This window comes from Paroedura picta, chromosome 11 (genome assembly GCF_049243985.1).
Source record: "Paroedura picta isolate Pp20150507F chromosome 11, Ppicta_v3.0, whole genome shotgun sequence".
NCBI lineage: Eukaryota > Metazoa > Chordata > Lepidosauria > Squamata > Gekkonidae > Paroedura > Paroedura picta.
In genome coordinates, this window is record NC_135379.1 from 45,263,995 (window position 1) to 45,280,298 (window position 16,304).

The following is a 16,304-nucleotide window of genomic DNA, read 5'->3' on the forward strand; positions in this document are numbered from 1 at the left end:
ATTCTTCAGGTTTTGAGTGATGTCAGCTGGCCATGCCTCCCTGCCAAGTCGAAGAACTCACATGTGTATAGTGTGCATGGCATCACTAATAAAATAAAATGAATGTTAAATAAGAAGTTAGTTTAATTTTTGTGTGTGTAATACCTTGCCTGAGAAAAGCAAGGAAGCATCCATCTCAGCTGTCATGAAGCCCACCACGCAAAGCAGCAATTTTCCTCTGAGGAAATGATCTGTGTGATCTGGAGATCACTTAGAACAGGGGTAGTCAACCTGAGGTCCTCCAGATGTCCATGGACTACAATTCCCATGAGCTCCTGCCAGCATTCGCTGGCAGGGGCTCAGGGGAATTGTAATCCATGGACATCTGGAGGAGCAGAGGTTGACTACCCCTGAAGAACTTTGGGACCACTGGCAAACTTTGCAAGACTGGCAATCTTTGGGAGACTGGCAATCTTTGCAAGACCTGGCTGCCAGGACAAGGGGAAACCTGAGAAAAGGGAAATTTTTATGCAGGCTGGGCACAGTTCTTGCACTGGATCCAGGTGTAGTAGCTTTCGGCTAGGGATGTCAGCCTCCAGGTGGAACTTGGGGATCGCCTGGAATTATAGCTCATCTCCAGACTACAGAGATCACTTTCCCTGGATAAAATGGGCTTTGATGAAATACACTTCCTAGGATACATACATCAATGTAAAAGAAAATACTTTTGAATATACCTATAAGCAAAACAGCAGCTATGCAATTACAGGAGAAACTCCATGCATGCATAGGCCAGTGATAACCTATAGCTACTACGTATTAAACCTGATGCATGCAAAGAATTGGGAGATATAGAGGATTTCTTCTCAAGCCAAAAGGAAAAATCAATTAAGGGAATGGAAATAATCCATGAATGTGCAGCACGTTTATTTCACGGTTGAAAGTGTCATGCCTTCCCATCCTGCATTCAGGAAGGCATGTCAAAGGGATGTGAATTTCATAAAATTGTGACCAAATTTGAACTTTATTCAGAAAGTCATTTTGTCAAGAAAAGCTTATTGCTGGATTACTTCAAGAACTTGGTCTCAGGCAGTACTGAGAGCAGTTTGCCATCTGAGCAGAGGCAGCACGAGGCAGGGTAGCTGGGTGGCTGTTGAGAATAAATGCTCAATTACTATGCCTCAGGTTGGTATGGAACATCTTCTTAAAACTTCAGCTGCATGAAATGAGAGTGGTTATATTTAGTTGACAAATAACATTATCAGCTCCTATCCTACCCATTTCACAGAGCGTGCTTCATACAAGGCTACTGAAAAAGCAATTCATTTTTTTTCAAAGGGGAAGAAAACACATTCCTTTAATCTTATATTATCCTTGTGTCACAGATAAAATCAAATTTTATGAATGTAATAAGCTATTAAAATTCATTAAAAATAACCCCTTTACACAGGATTAGGTAACACTGACACTGAGTAAAATGTCATGTATTCCATTAGCAGATATAAGGTTTCTCCATAGAGCTAAAAACATATCATAGTTTATTTTGAACACTGAAACTGCAATGATTACATATAGCCTTGAAAAATAATACCTTTTATGCCAAACTGTTTCATTAGGCATCAGCACAACTTTCCAGTTGAGGTAACTTAATCGCTGTCAAAAAAAATTGTCGCCTTGCCCTCAGGCACCTCACACTATTGGCTGGAAGGAAGCACGACATCCTGATTTTGGGTTTGATCCCTGGTGTGTTAAGAGCTGCTTGTCAACCAATACTGTCAAAATGTACCAGCATTAAAAGCAAGAATCAGCTTTCCATTGTCTTACTTTCCTACCCCCCAATTAACAGAATTCCTTATTTTTTTTTTTACAAAAAGAATAAATACATGATCAGATTAAAGACATCTGAAAAAAAAGGGTGGGGGAATTAACTGAAAACTGCTTATTTTTTATCCTCAACTCGCATATTGTAATATACTAAGATACACTGTGCTGCCAACTTCATTCCTTCATGAAGGAGACAATGAGCCAGAATTAAGGATCTTAACTCCCGTGCCATCCTTGTAATACTTTGTCCCAATTTTAAGTGAGGCCAGTTCCCTCTTTATCTTTTCCTGGTAAATCATGGAAGATTTCAAAGAGTGTTTGATATGTCCCCTTAAAATACCCGAGAGAGGCCATCATGGAAGTATTAACAAGTACTTTTGAAATTTTTTTTAAGAGATCAGAGCGGTTGCAAGTGTTTATTTTGTGTTTGGTCATTGGTATCCATATTAGAGACTGTTTCTGCACGAGCAATCTGCCCCTGAACAGCCTCTGGTTATTGGTGGGTTTTAGAACCCCCTCTACATGACGTCACCTGTGCCCTCTTCCTCCCTCCCCCTCTAAGAGATATTGGGGTATTGTTAAAGCTGAGGCGACTTTGTCGCCATGTCTTATGGTCATTTTTATGTATGTAATCTGATTTTATGTCTATTTTAAGGGGAGATGGTTAGAGTCCCAGCTCTAGATGGGACCCAGTTGACATCTGTGACCTCTGCCAAGTGCATGGGCATGATCCTGGACTCCTCCTTGTTGAATATAACACCTATAATCTAACTGATTGGCCTCCCACAGGGAGTCACCTACTAGAAAAAATCCACCCATATGTTCTGCTCTGGACCTGTTTGCATTTTTATATTTTGCACCTGTGTTACAGTTTAATGTTAATATTATTACTGTTGTATGAAAGTTGTTATGTAAACTAAGTTCTATGTGCCACTTATTTTTTTATGTAAACCACCCTGAGTGGTTTTGAATATACCTATAAGCAAATATAGGTATAATATACCTATATAAGGAGGGAGGAATATAAATATAAATATAAATATAAATATAAATATAAATATAAATATAAATATAAATATAAATATAAATATAAATATAAATATAAATATAAATATAAATATAAATATAAATATAAATATAAATATAAATATAAATATAAATATAAATATAAATATAAATATAAATATAAACATAAACATAAACATAAACATAAACATAAACATAAACAAACACATTTTATTGGGGGTTTTATTCAGATTATTGTAACCCACCGCGAGCCTTCAGGGAGGGGCAGGCAATAAATAAATAAATCCCGAGGCTGTCCAGGGGCTGGCATTTTGCCCAGATTTGCCTCAGGATGAGGGTAATCACAAAAAGTGGACTTGCCACTTTTTATCTTGCATCCTATAGTGAGCAACCAGTGAGCAATCAGAGGCAAGCCTGTATGGAGGGGGGGAAGTGTGATAGTCTCTGCAATGTTGTCCCACCCTCCCCTCTCCATTTCCTCCTCCAATAAAAATTTTTAAGGCAGATTATTGGCTGCTCATGTTAGGATGGACAAGTGGAAAGAAAAAAAGTAGGAGAAGGTTGGGGTGGGTTGCCAATGGAAGTGATGCTACAGGGAGTGGGAACAATGTCCATGTATTTGCATTGGTCAGACCCGACTCATACTCAGTTAACTCCCAGTTCAAAAAGCAAGAACTGAATTTCTAAGCATTCCCTTGTTGTGGGTGAGTTGGGTCTTCACTGGAAAAGGGAAATTTAAATGCAGAAATGGATGAAAAACTCAACCCTATGCAAATGGGAATCTGAGTCAAAACCTTAGTGTAGAAACAGTCTTTCTTTTTTTATTCAGTCATGGTACATCACTTTCTGCAAATCCTCAAATACCTTTCAGTGAAACAAAAGTGTGCATGAATGTTCACTTCTTTATAGATGTACATGGGTGTGCATGAATGGGTGTGCATGAATGTTCACTTCTTTATGGATGTGCATGCATGTTCACTTTTCTGATTGAGATTAAGTAAATAAGCATTCCAATTTTATGTGGGCTCTGCTTTGTACTTTAAACATTGTCAAAGGTTGATATGAAAGAAATGGTTCAAAAGATAAAAGAGTTTGACAAATAAGTCATATTCCTAAAAAGAGAATATAAAAGACCATTGAAAAATTTCTATTTTAGAGAACTAAGCAAAACCATTTAGTGGATTAATTACTCTTTTTTTTTACATCTTTCTTTCACTTTCAACATGGATATTTTTCCCCCAGTAACCTAAAGCCATACTAGACAGTGGCAGAACTAAGTTGCTGCTAAATCCCTATAAAGTGAACTTAAAGGTTACGGATGGATACAGCCACCCTCCCACTAGGGGTGAGCAATCCTCCCCCCACAAAAAAAAACCCCACTGGTATTGTTCAGGTTCAGGCATATTAAAATTTAAAAATATTGCTATTTCCCAATATTTCTGAATCCCAATACTGCTAGGGATTGTTATTTATTGTATTATTATAATATTCCATGTAAGCATTCCACAACGTTTAATGTAAACCACCCAGAGCTGTAGGGAAGGGTGGTATAGAAATCTAAATAAACAAACAAACAAACATTTGGGAATGTGAATTTTTTTGCTCCATTATAGCCTATGGAGACCATTATAGTCAAGGGTCGGCCTTTCTCAACTTTTTTTTACCATTGAGAATCTCCTGAAATATTCTTCAGGCTTCAAGAAACCCCAGAAGTGGTGCAATCATGCACAATATGATTGGGAAGCATAGCTGTGTACACATCCACCTGAGGCCCCTCCCCTCCCCACCCCCTCCTGGCCCATCTTTGGCCTTTTTGGGAAATGAGGCAAGTAGACATGACCATATATGGTCATATCATCTCATTGATGTTTAACAAATGTTTGAAATATATTAAAAATTAATTAACTCCCACCCATGCAGGAAACCCCTCTAAAACTGTCAAGAAACCCCAGGGTTTCATGAAACCCTGGTAAAGAAAGCTTGCCATAGGCTATAATGGAGAATTGACGCCACTGTATCTGTGGCTCTGCAGGAGGGGGCTGTTTTTTGAGGCAGGAGCACCAAATTTGTAGCATATTCACTAAGGACTCTCCTGTAAAAAAAACCCTTCAAGTCTGTAAGAAGGTTGGACCAGGGAGTCCAATTTTTGGACCCTCAAAGAAGGTGCCCACATTTTCCATTTTTTCCAATTGTGGAGAGAAAAGGCATTTAAATTTTAAAAGGAGTGGGGTCCCTTTAAAATTTATATGCCTTTTGCAGGCTGTGACTATGGCATGAGCAAACTCTGAAGGCATTTAAGGGGCTCTCAGTCCATAAGGTATTTTTCAATTATTTTTCCAGCAAAGTTTAGTTGAATGCACATCCCAACTTTCCACCCAACCCAGGTGCCTTAAATTACTCTCATCCTGGTTTTACAGGAATTTGACATGTCATGAATTGGATCATATAGTTGTTGCCTTTAATTTGGCTCCCAAATCTGTAAACTGCATATTTCCACCAGTTATGAGAAAATTATTACAGTGTACACCTGTTCACTACTCCTTTCAACTGATAAGCATAACTGACTACACATGCAGAAGTTCATGGTTTTCTTCCAGCTGATTTGTACAGACAATGGATGAGGATAGCAAGTACAAAGAGAAAACTTGTAATGGGACAGCCTTCTATTGTGTCCCAATTTGAGAACAACCATTAAGACTGGATGAAAAACTTACCCATGTAAAGATGTAAAACTGGGTCATCTTGGCTAAGTGAGCAGAGTTAACATAATCATGTTCTGTGGTTTTGGACAGTACCAGATGGTTATTCTAATATTGTACATGCAGTGACTAAAGATATATATTGATATATAATACTGATGTGGAACAAGGCACTGATAAACACTCTTACAGCACATTCACATCTTGTCTTCAATCCTTTAACTAAAAGTATGGCAGACTTCAAAACCCTCAGGAATGGCTATTTCCCAACAATGTGAGTACACATAATGTCTTCTATACTGTATTTTACATTGCTTTCAATTTAAAAAAGAAATTTAAGCAACCTATTCAAAGGACTGAAAAAGCAGACATAATTATTTGCATCTACTGATAATTACTTAAGGAAACTGTACCAAGAATAAGAGCAGAATAGATAGAAAGGGGGGAGGGGAGACTGGCACATAAATCTGACAGTTTGGAAAACATTCAAGTTGAAAAGTTTTCCAGATGTAAGTCTATAAACAGTGATTCATAAAATTAATTTCCCTTTTAATTGTTGGCAAAGACAGCATCCAGGATATGTTATTGTATTATGACCTATTATTTCCCCCATTTCTGTGTAGCTAAATTCTTGTTTGACACCACAGATCTTTTATCAGTTGTGATAAATCTGGCAAGCAAACTGTGGTCAGAAGAACTATTTGATAGCTTAGAGCAGGGGTAATCAAACTGCAGCCCTCCAGATGTCCATGGACTACAATTCCTACGAGCAAACATTAGCAGGGGCTCATGGGAATTGTAGTCCATGGACATCTGGAGGGCCACAGTTAGACTACCCCTGGCTTAGAGCATTCATAATTACAGAAGAACAATTGTGAACTTTGCTTCATTGAAGAAATGAGACCCCCTTTTGCATATTTTCGCTTATTGTGCTCAACAGTACATTCTGTGCTCAACTGGGAGGGGGGGGGGATATACATGTATCGGAAGAAAGCAAACAAGAAAAACGTGTCAGTATTTCATGAATACTGACTGTTTTGTAAAAGGTTCTCAATACAACATACTACAGTGGCAAAAATAACCTAGGATAATAAAGACAAAATCTCAAAAAGAAATTGAGTTTTTTACATTGCAAGGCAATGCAGTGTTTCGTTTTATCCCCAGTCTCTAATTTTATAAACCTTCCATAAGAGGATATAAATGGTGGGCAAGATCTCGATGAATATAAGTTGTTGGAAAATCTAGCACCGCATTATAACAGAAATGACTCCATGGTTCTCACTGATAAGCTGTGGCCCTTTCCAGGGATAACATTGTAATTAAAGAGGTTTATAATAATAAATAATTCCAATTACATATGTAAAAGCTGACAATGATACGAATACTGTTGTAAGCCCAAATATTCATGTTTTATATCATAGGCCCATTATGCACAGGGGGAATAGCAGACATTCGGGGTGGAATTGCAGCGACTAAAATCACCGATAACGCATAGTGCCGGCTGCAACCGGCCGCAGATTCGGTGCATGCCGCCAAAAAAGCCGCATTAGCGAAACGCATAAGAAAGCGCAGCTTCCGGGTGACCGGGGCGCAACCAGAAGTGACACCGGGGTCGCCGCGTGCATAATCGGTTACTCTGGGTTTTGCTGCCATTGCGTCCCGTCCCGTGCATAAGCGGTTTGCTTCGCTTCTTCCCCCTCCGAGTTTTCCATGTGACCTGAAATCGCCGTTTCCGCGGCCGTGCTTAATGGGCCATACAGTGACATAAAATGAGGGGAAGAGTTTGAAGATTCAAAAAAGCAAGTGAAATCCTAGCACTCTCTTTGCTACAGATTGTTTCTTAACAATATTTGATCTGAGGAAGCACAGTGGTAACATACAACAGATAAACTAAAACACCTGCTATGGATTGGAGTACTTTTGATAAACAGGTAAATATCAAGTTTGCCAGTTAAACTACTTTGATATGTTTCGTACTAAGATACACTTGCAGATGCACCATCCCCTGCCTAGACACAGAACCATAAATAAAGTCTAACGATCACACAATTTATTTCAGATTCCATTTGATTTCCCTGTTTTGCTTATTTTTAAAACATTAAATCATCCTACAAATGTTTGTGTGGGGGAGAGGATGATGAGAAGTGAAGCTAATGATAAAAATATGTAAACTATGTTTTAAAAAAGCATGGCTATGCCAAGGAGTTCATCAAACGATGGGACTGCTTTAATTCTCTTTCTCACAGGAAACTTTCCCAATTTCTAGTCCAAGTCATAATTGAGTCTTTGTCTGCAGCTTAAAGCTGCAACATTAATGCTCAGTATATTCTGTGCGTAAAAATAGAGATCGCAATGCCAAACGTGTTCATTAAATCAAGTTGGGCCCCTGTAAAGTTAATGAGATTGGCTTAAATCTAATTTAATTGGGGGGAGTGGATCCTTTTACTTGCTTTTCTAAGGCTTTTACTTGAGGCTCTGCTTTAATTTCCTCTAAAATAAGAGAGTATCTTTCTTTATGAACACCAAGGCTCTCAAATAAATGACAAAATTCCATACTGGCTTAAAAAAAAAAGCACACAACATTCTAACAGTATAGAAACAAGCAAAATGTGGTATTGATTAAGGGACACAATCTGTAGACCTTTGGAAATACATTTCCTAGTTCTGATGCCTCTATTCAGTGTAGAGGCCTTTTTAGGACCAAAGAAAGGGTCAGGGGAAGGAAAAGGGAAGTCACTGCCACAAAAGTTCCTGTACACCTTCCAGAACTGGATCCTTTCTCCATTCCAAGGAGAACAATCCAAGGTTTTACTGCAGTGATTGTCTAAAGCTCCCAGAAGAGGGAGCCTCTTCACAAGTGGTGTGAAATAATGGTGAAAAGAAGAACAGGTGGGCTAAGAGGTGAAATCGAAAGAAAACACCAATGCATAAAAGCCCATGTGGACCAAGAACTTCCAGAAGTACAGGCAGGATTTCGAAGAGGCAGAAGAACTAGAGATCAAATTGCCAACATACGCTGGATCATGGAGAAAGCTAGGGAGTTCCAGAAGAACGTCTACTTCTGCTTCATTGACTATGCTAAAGCCTTTGATTGTGTGGAGCACAACAAATTGTGGCAAGTTGTTAAAGAGATGGGAATACCAGAGCATCTTATTTGTCTCTTGAGAAACTTATATGCAGGTCAAGAAGCAACAATGAGAACTGAACATGGAATCACTGATTGGTTCAAAATTGAGAAAGGAGTTCGGCAAGGCTGTATACTGTCACCTTGCCTATTTAACTTGTATGTGGAGCACATCATGAGAAAGGAGGGATTAGAGGAGTCACAAATTGGGATCAAGATTGCAGGGAGAAATATCAACAACCTCAGATATGCAGATGATACCACTCTAATGGCAGAAAGTGAAGAGGAACTAAAGAGCCTGTTGATATGGGTGAAGGAGGAGAGTGCAAAAGTTGGCTTGAAACTCAACATCAAGAAAACAAAGATCATGGCATCCGGCCCTCTCAATTCCTGACAAATAGATGAGGAAGAAATGGAGACAGTGACAGATTTTATTCTCCTGGGCTCCAAGATCACAGCAGATGGGGACTGCAGCAAAGAAATTAAAAGACGCTTGCTCCTGGGGAGGAAAGCTAGACAGCATCCTAAAAAGCAGAGACATCACCCTGCCAACAAAAGTGCGTTCAGTCAAGGCTATAGTCTTCCCAGCTGCAATGTATGGCTGTGAAAGTTGGACCATAAGGAAGGCCGAGTGTCAACAAATTGAGGCTTTTGAAATCTGGTGCTGGAGAAGGCTCTTGCAAGTACTTTGGACTGCAAGGCGAACAAACTGGTCAGTCCTTGAGGAGATCAGTCCTGCCTGCTCCTTAGAAGGCCAGATCCTGAAGATGAAACTGAAATACTTTGGCCACCTCATGAGAAGGAAGGACTCCCTGGGGAAGAGCCTAATGCTGGGAGCGATCGAGGGCAAAAGAAGAAGGGGACGACAGAGAATGAGGTGGCTGGATGGAGTCACTGAAGCAGTAGGTACAAACTTAAATGGACTCCGGGGAATGGTAGAGGGCAGGAAGGCCTGGAGGATCATTGTCCATGGGGTCGCGATGGGTCGGACACGACTTCGCACCTAACAACAACAGCAACAGCAAATAAAAGCCCATAGATGAGTCAGAATATTTTGCCATGAAGACCTCACGTCTTCTAAAACTACAGGATAGGGATTCTGAAGGATAACTCTTGAAGGATAATTATGCATTGGACTGAACCCATGGACCAGCAACTCAGGCAAACCTTTTGGATGAGAAGTATAAATCTATCTTTCCTGTACAGGCTGCTATTGGAGAACACAAAAAGAAGAATTTGTCACTGCCCGCAAAAGTAAAATAAAATTTCTTGAAAATACATCTCAGGGACAATGCTCTGCCTATCTGAAAGTCCCTGGAGGATAATAAAGTTGAGATCTGGAGTAATTTCTGCTCATTCCTATGGGCTCACCAAGGTTCTACAATACTTAATCTGACTGGCTAGCTATTAACTTTAAGTAGGCAATAGACCTGCCCTTTTCTGCCTGCCACTTGTTGCTTTAAGAAAAAGAATCACTACCATGTTGAGATACTTCTCCAAAAAACACAGATAAATCCTCTTATCAGGGAACCTGTGCAGTCTACTACAGAGCAGTAAATGCACAATTAAAACACTGAGCAGTAGTTAAATAATTAGCATGGCATTATTATAGACTACCATTTTACAGTAGCTAGTAAAAATGTGAATCTGTTATTTACTCCTCTCCTCTTCAAAGGAGGGATCTACTTTTGGGGGCTAGTTTTCTCAGTAGTGCTCATACAGAGCCAGTTTGGTGTAGTGGTTAGGAGTGCAGACTTCTAATCTGGCATGCCGGGTTCGATTCTGCACTCCCCCACATGCGGCCAGCTGGGTGACCTTGGGCTCACTACGGCACTGATAAAGCTGTTCTGACTGAGCAGTGATATCGGGGCTCTCTCAGCCTCACCCACCCCACAGGGTGTCTGTTATGGGGAGAGGAAAGGGAAGGTGACTGTAAGCTGCTTTGAGCCTCCTTCGGGTAGGGAAAAGCGGCATATAAGAACCAACTCTTCTTCTTCTTCTTCTACATTTCATATCCCTAGTTGTAGACTGTACAGGTAGAAATGATGCGCATTGAAGGCCTTAACTTCATAACAGAAACTTTTCTGCATGCAAATCCTCTTTTAAATTACCAGACCTTTTCACATCCTTGACTTTGCATGATATTTCAGCAATAGTATCGGCTTGTTGAAGTCTTCAAATCCTTTTGGCCCTGTTTCCAGGATAAGATTGAGCACATGTGGTATGCAACTCATAGGAATAGCACTGGGAAACCACTGAATAACAGATTTAACAGCTGTTTTCTTTAGAATCACAATATCATCCAGGACCAGAAACACTGAAGCGGTGCTTCAATAAATCATAGTTCTATATAGCATAACCTTATCACTGTTTCTCAGGAAAGACAGTCTTCATTCTGAGCAAATTACAATTAAAAACAATAAATTGCACAGGTTCTATATTCCCCACACCGAGCCACCATACTTTCTATTCCAATCAGAGCAGAGATTTGGAAAGGTTCCCGTTTCCCATGGCTAACGGGCATGAAAAATCACTTTAATACCTTTACATGAGAACTATCAACTTATACGATATCTAGCAAGCTTCAGGCACATTGTCTAGCATGTTTTCTAAATTTAAAATTGTCAGAAATCAGTGTCCTCCCCCCATTCTAGATTTGAATTTTTTTACATTCTTTTTTGTTTCAAATACATTCATCAAAATTAACTTTCATATTTTTTTGAAAAAATGACCAATGTTTAGTACAATCTATAGATAACTAAGCCAAAAAACCTGTTAACTCTGTGTTTTGTGGTAGTGAAATTATATTGAACAGATGACTGTTACATATCTAATCTGGCCAGAAATTGCCATGCAGAGATTTGACTATTCCCTTTTTTTAGAAGTCCCCCTCAAAAGCTTGAGCATCTCCCAAAATTCCTGAACTAGAACAGTGGTCCCCAACTTTTTTATCACCAGGGACCGGTCAACGCTTGACAATTTTACTGAGGCCCGGAGGGGGTAGTCTTTTGCTGAGGGACGTTGTTGCCGCTGCCTGAGCCCCTGCTCCATTTGCTTTCCCACTGGCGCCCCTGACTTCCTGGCACCCGCTGGGGGCCCTGCCAACAGCAGCTGCGCAGTGCCACTCCGAGGAGAAGCCCCAGCCATGGCGGCCGCTGGAGAGCACCAAAGAAGAGCCAGCAGCTGAGTGGCAGGGCAGCCCCCGAGGCAGCAGCCAGGAGGAGGAGCCACAGCCCAGTACCTACTCATCCACGGACTGGTCCCAGTCCCCGGCCCAGGGGTTGGGGACCACTGAACTAGAGGGTCTGTTTGTACAAACTTGTGGGTTTCTTTGGCTCCCTAATTATTTTTAATGTCGAAAAGAAGACAGTCTACACTTTCCAGGGATAATTCATAGTCAAAAATCTAGTATCTGTTGTCCTAAAACTGTCATAAACTTTCTACAAGAGGTCTGCTGTGAAAGATGGAGAGCACATAATAGTGAAACCTTGCTTTCCTTTTTTCTTTGCTACTTTCCTCCCCCAGACTGCATCATGAATGTATGCTGCCTAGTGGGAGACACCAGGAATATAAAACGGGAGACAAATCTTACTGGCAACTGTTCAACAATAATAATCAAAACCAGTATTTGCAAGAGAGTAAAGAATTGCTTTCCTTATTCCTGAAATATTACTGTGGAATAACCAAACTTGATGAGCAAATAAACGGGGAATATAAACCTTTAACATTCTCATTTTGTGAAACCCTCCTCTCCTGAGTCATTAAAGACCTTTGTATGCTTATGAGCGAGTCAGAAATGATTGTAGTGAAAGCATAGGCCAGTATTATAATATGAACCCATACCTTCTGGGATCTGAAACAAATTCGAAACTACTAATGAATTTAAGCCAAGTCTGTTACTCTTAATGAACTATAAGCTTAAAGGTTGGCTGCTGATAGCACTTAAAAGGCCACTGGATGAGTTAAATTCGGGAATATACCATGGGAGTTTTGCACAGCTTAACATTTTAATTTTACTATTGCATCTTCCTCCAAGGAGCCTGAGCAACATACATGGCGTTCCCACATTTTCTCAAAACCAGCCAGTGGCCAGGAACACAGGCCAATGTATCCTCAGAGACAGAACTATATCAGATGCCTTAAGGCCATTTCTCTATCAATGCTGGGACATTTTTAAAAACCCAACTTTCATATGTTCAACCTTGATATAAATCATTACACAGGGATTTACTGATGTTAATCAAAAATCACTGTCTACAAATATCAGGAAGGAGTAACTGGGAATGATACTCACTAATGTTAACTTAAGGACTAATCTAAAAGGCAAAATATACATATTTTAATTTAAAAACTACTGAAATAATCAACATCTTATATTTCTACCCAAACATTCCTACACAATAATTTTGCATGAATATCCCCATGTCATTTATTAAAGAATACAATAACTGGCACTTAGCATGAGTTTTCAAAGAAAATCCAGTAATTTTATTCAAGCAGTATCTGTTTTTTGCAGCATAAACTTCAGACACAAAATAGGGGTTCATATGTCACAGGATCCAGTTTGATGTAGTGGTTAGGAGTGCGGACTTCTAATCTGGCAAGCCAGGTTTGATTCTGCGCTCCCCCACATGCAGCCAGCTAGGTGACCTTGGACTCACCACAGCACTGAGAAAGCTGTTCTGACCGAGCAGTGATATCGGGGCTCTCTCAGCCTCACCTACCCCACAGGGTGTCTGTTGTGGGGAGAGGAAAGGGAAGGCGACTGTAAGCCACTTTGAGATTCCTTTGGGTAGAAAAATGCAGCATATAAGAACCAATTCTTCTTCTTCCTCTTCTTCTTCCTAGTTATTGGTTTGGGAATACTAGACAGTGAAATCCTAAGCAAGTATGATTCAAAATCCTATTCATGGAGCTCACTCCCAGAGAAGTGAATTTAGGATTGCACAGTGATATTCTCTCATTTTGGTGCTTGAGAGTTAGCTGGGAATGTCATGTATTTCTTATATTTTTAAAAGTCAGTTCTGTGCTTTGCCTGTACCCAAACTCAGCGTCCAGAAGGTGGGACTCTCTTGAGCATTTTAAAAGGGATGAGAAGGGATGTATGTTTAGCAATGATAAATAAAAGCATTGTGACGTAACAAATCAAAATTGAATCAGGTGAACATGAAAGATACATGTTGATAAAATAGCCTTGCGGCCAGAGGCCATGAGCAGCTATTGTGGTGACACACAGGCCTCATAGAATTGGCTACTAAAGCCAAAGTGTTGGTATTTAAGCCACAAATTAATCTTTTGATGCAGTTTTCTAACCTCAATCTGCTGCTGGCCAAAGAGCTTAAGCGAACAGTGCTCTGGTGGACATCGTTATGCCCAGCAAGCAGGCAGGAATGATGGGAACAGGGTCTTTTTTCCTGCAATGGTGTCCAGGGCAAAAGTATAGCAATGCAAACTGTGTACACAACTGGTGCCTACTTTGTGCCATTTTGATCCTATTCGCTCCCACTCATCAACCGCTCAAAATAATGAAAAACAAGATTATCATTGCTTTTAGATTTCAGCTTTCCAGAAATGGTAAAATTCAAATTCTTGCTTTAAAAAACAAAAAGATCAGAACAGCAGTAGTGAGAAAAAAATGTTGAAGAGTGTGACATCCAACAATAGTATTTTATCAGAATGGGTTGCAATGTATTGTCTTAGCTGCAAAATCAGCTATACATCTTAACTGGAATGATACCAATAAGAACAGCCTTTGCCGAGAATAAAAATATTTTAAGTAGGGTTTTTTTTAAGGAAAAAAAAACTCAGAAAAACCTCCATAGCTTACCAGAAATCAAATTTTTCTTTCCGACACAGGACTGCAATTCCAACGGGCCTCAGCAGAAACCACACCAATTTATCAAAGAACGGGATTTGATTGGCAAAGAATGTTTAAACTTTTCGGCTCAACACAAGGCCTAGCTTATTCTCCCTTTAAAATGCCACCCTCTTGCCAGCAAGAAAATTTTCACAGATCTTTAACAAGGATCGTCTTTTTGTGCCTCAGATAAACTGACATCCATCAAGTTCTGTATCTAATTCAGCAAGCTGACCTGAATAGCAGAATGCAGAAGTGGCTTCAATATCTATTTTTACTGGGGAATAAGAGAAACATGCTATTTTTTCTTCATTTCGTTACAAAACATACTATTGTGCTGGTGTATGGTTCATAATGAGGTGTTTCAGAGGATAAAGTTGTTGGTCACTGCATGGGAAGGTCCCAGAAGCCCAAGAATATTACAAAGGAAGCTCTGAAAAATAGTGGTTTCCCAATAATTACCTATTTAAAATATATGCCATGGAAATATAGCTATAGGTTTTCTACAGAGCATTTTGGCTTTGTATAATGCGTGTTACTGAATTTCATACTTCAGAGTAGCCTATACTTTAGGGTAAAGAACTAACAATATATCATATGTGATGATGGAAGCCCAACAAAAGCATAGACAGAAAAGACAAAGTAAATGCCGACTGATCTGATAGACTCCCCCCCCCCTCATTTTCAAAGAGTTCAAGATTAGATCAGCCCTTTCTGCTTAAACCAATATTCCCTGTGGGTTTTATTCTAGCTTTCTCAGATTTACATGTAAATATGCGTTGCTTCTCATGCTGAGGTCCATAAAACCACAGCAGCGTGCAATACACTGCACAATATGTTTCTTCATAGGGTTTAGAAGTACATGGCTGCTGAAGCAATACAGAGATATGTGGAATGACTGGCCCTAATAGGTCGTTGACCTTGAAATAGTATCCTTTCTCTGTCACACCAATTGCTACATTTTAAAACTCAAGGGAGTTTACATTCCTTGCAAAGGAATGAAAGATGTCTACTAATGAGCAGAAATGTGGAAAATATCAAGTGCACAAGCCTATCAGATCCATGCAGTGTGACCCATGGAGTCCAATACAGCCCATTATTCATGATATGTTTTTTGCTGCCTACATAGGCCGGCCCAAAGTGACAGAAGTCCAGTGGCCCCTTAAGGACTAGTAACATTTATTCCAGCATGGTCTTTCCTGTACCAGAATGAACTTCTTCAGATGTAAACAGAATGCATCATCTAAAAGCCAATTTAAATGTCTCACCAAATATGCTGTTCTAATCTTGGTTGCGTTGTCTGGTAACTTCTGCAGCTTCATTCTTAGTCACCCTACCAATAGGCAACCTTTAAGGGAACTGCTTTCAAATGCCATTAAAAGCGCACACAACCACACATGCTGGTCTCTCAGTCCTGTTTGCACCCAGAGTTTGATGCGTCCACCTTGCAGCTGCTGCCGAATTCCAACTTCTCTGGCATTTGGATGTTGACTGCCAGCCGTTCACCAGATTCCGATAACTGCCTCGATCCTCTTTCGGCTATAATTGCCCAGTGAAATCATGCATCTGAAATCCTCCCGGCGACTAAACCTCTCCCCCGCCCCCCCATGTACAGTTGAGGACCTTCTGTTTCAATGTATCTGAAGAAGGGGCCTTGCAGACAGAAGCTGATACCTTGCATACAACTTCGTTGGTCTGAAAGATGCTGCTGGATTCAAACTTGGTTCAATAAAATGACAACACAGAAAACAGAATGTGTAGCACAAGGCTGGTAGGCTGATTTTGGCTTGGTAAG

At 40.0% G+C, this 16,304-nt stretch overlaps 1 protein-coding gene across 3 annotated transcripts in view; it reads right to left on the bottom strand.

Moving 5' to 3' along the window:
• BBS9 (Bardet-Biedl syndrome 9) overlaps positions 1–16,304 on the bottom strand; it is a 249,944-nt gene that overhangs the window by 104,934 nt on the left and 128,706 nt on the right. The window lies entirely within an intron of this gene.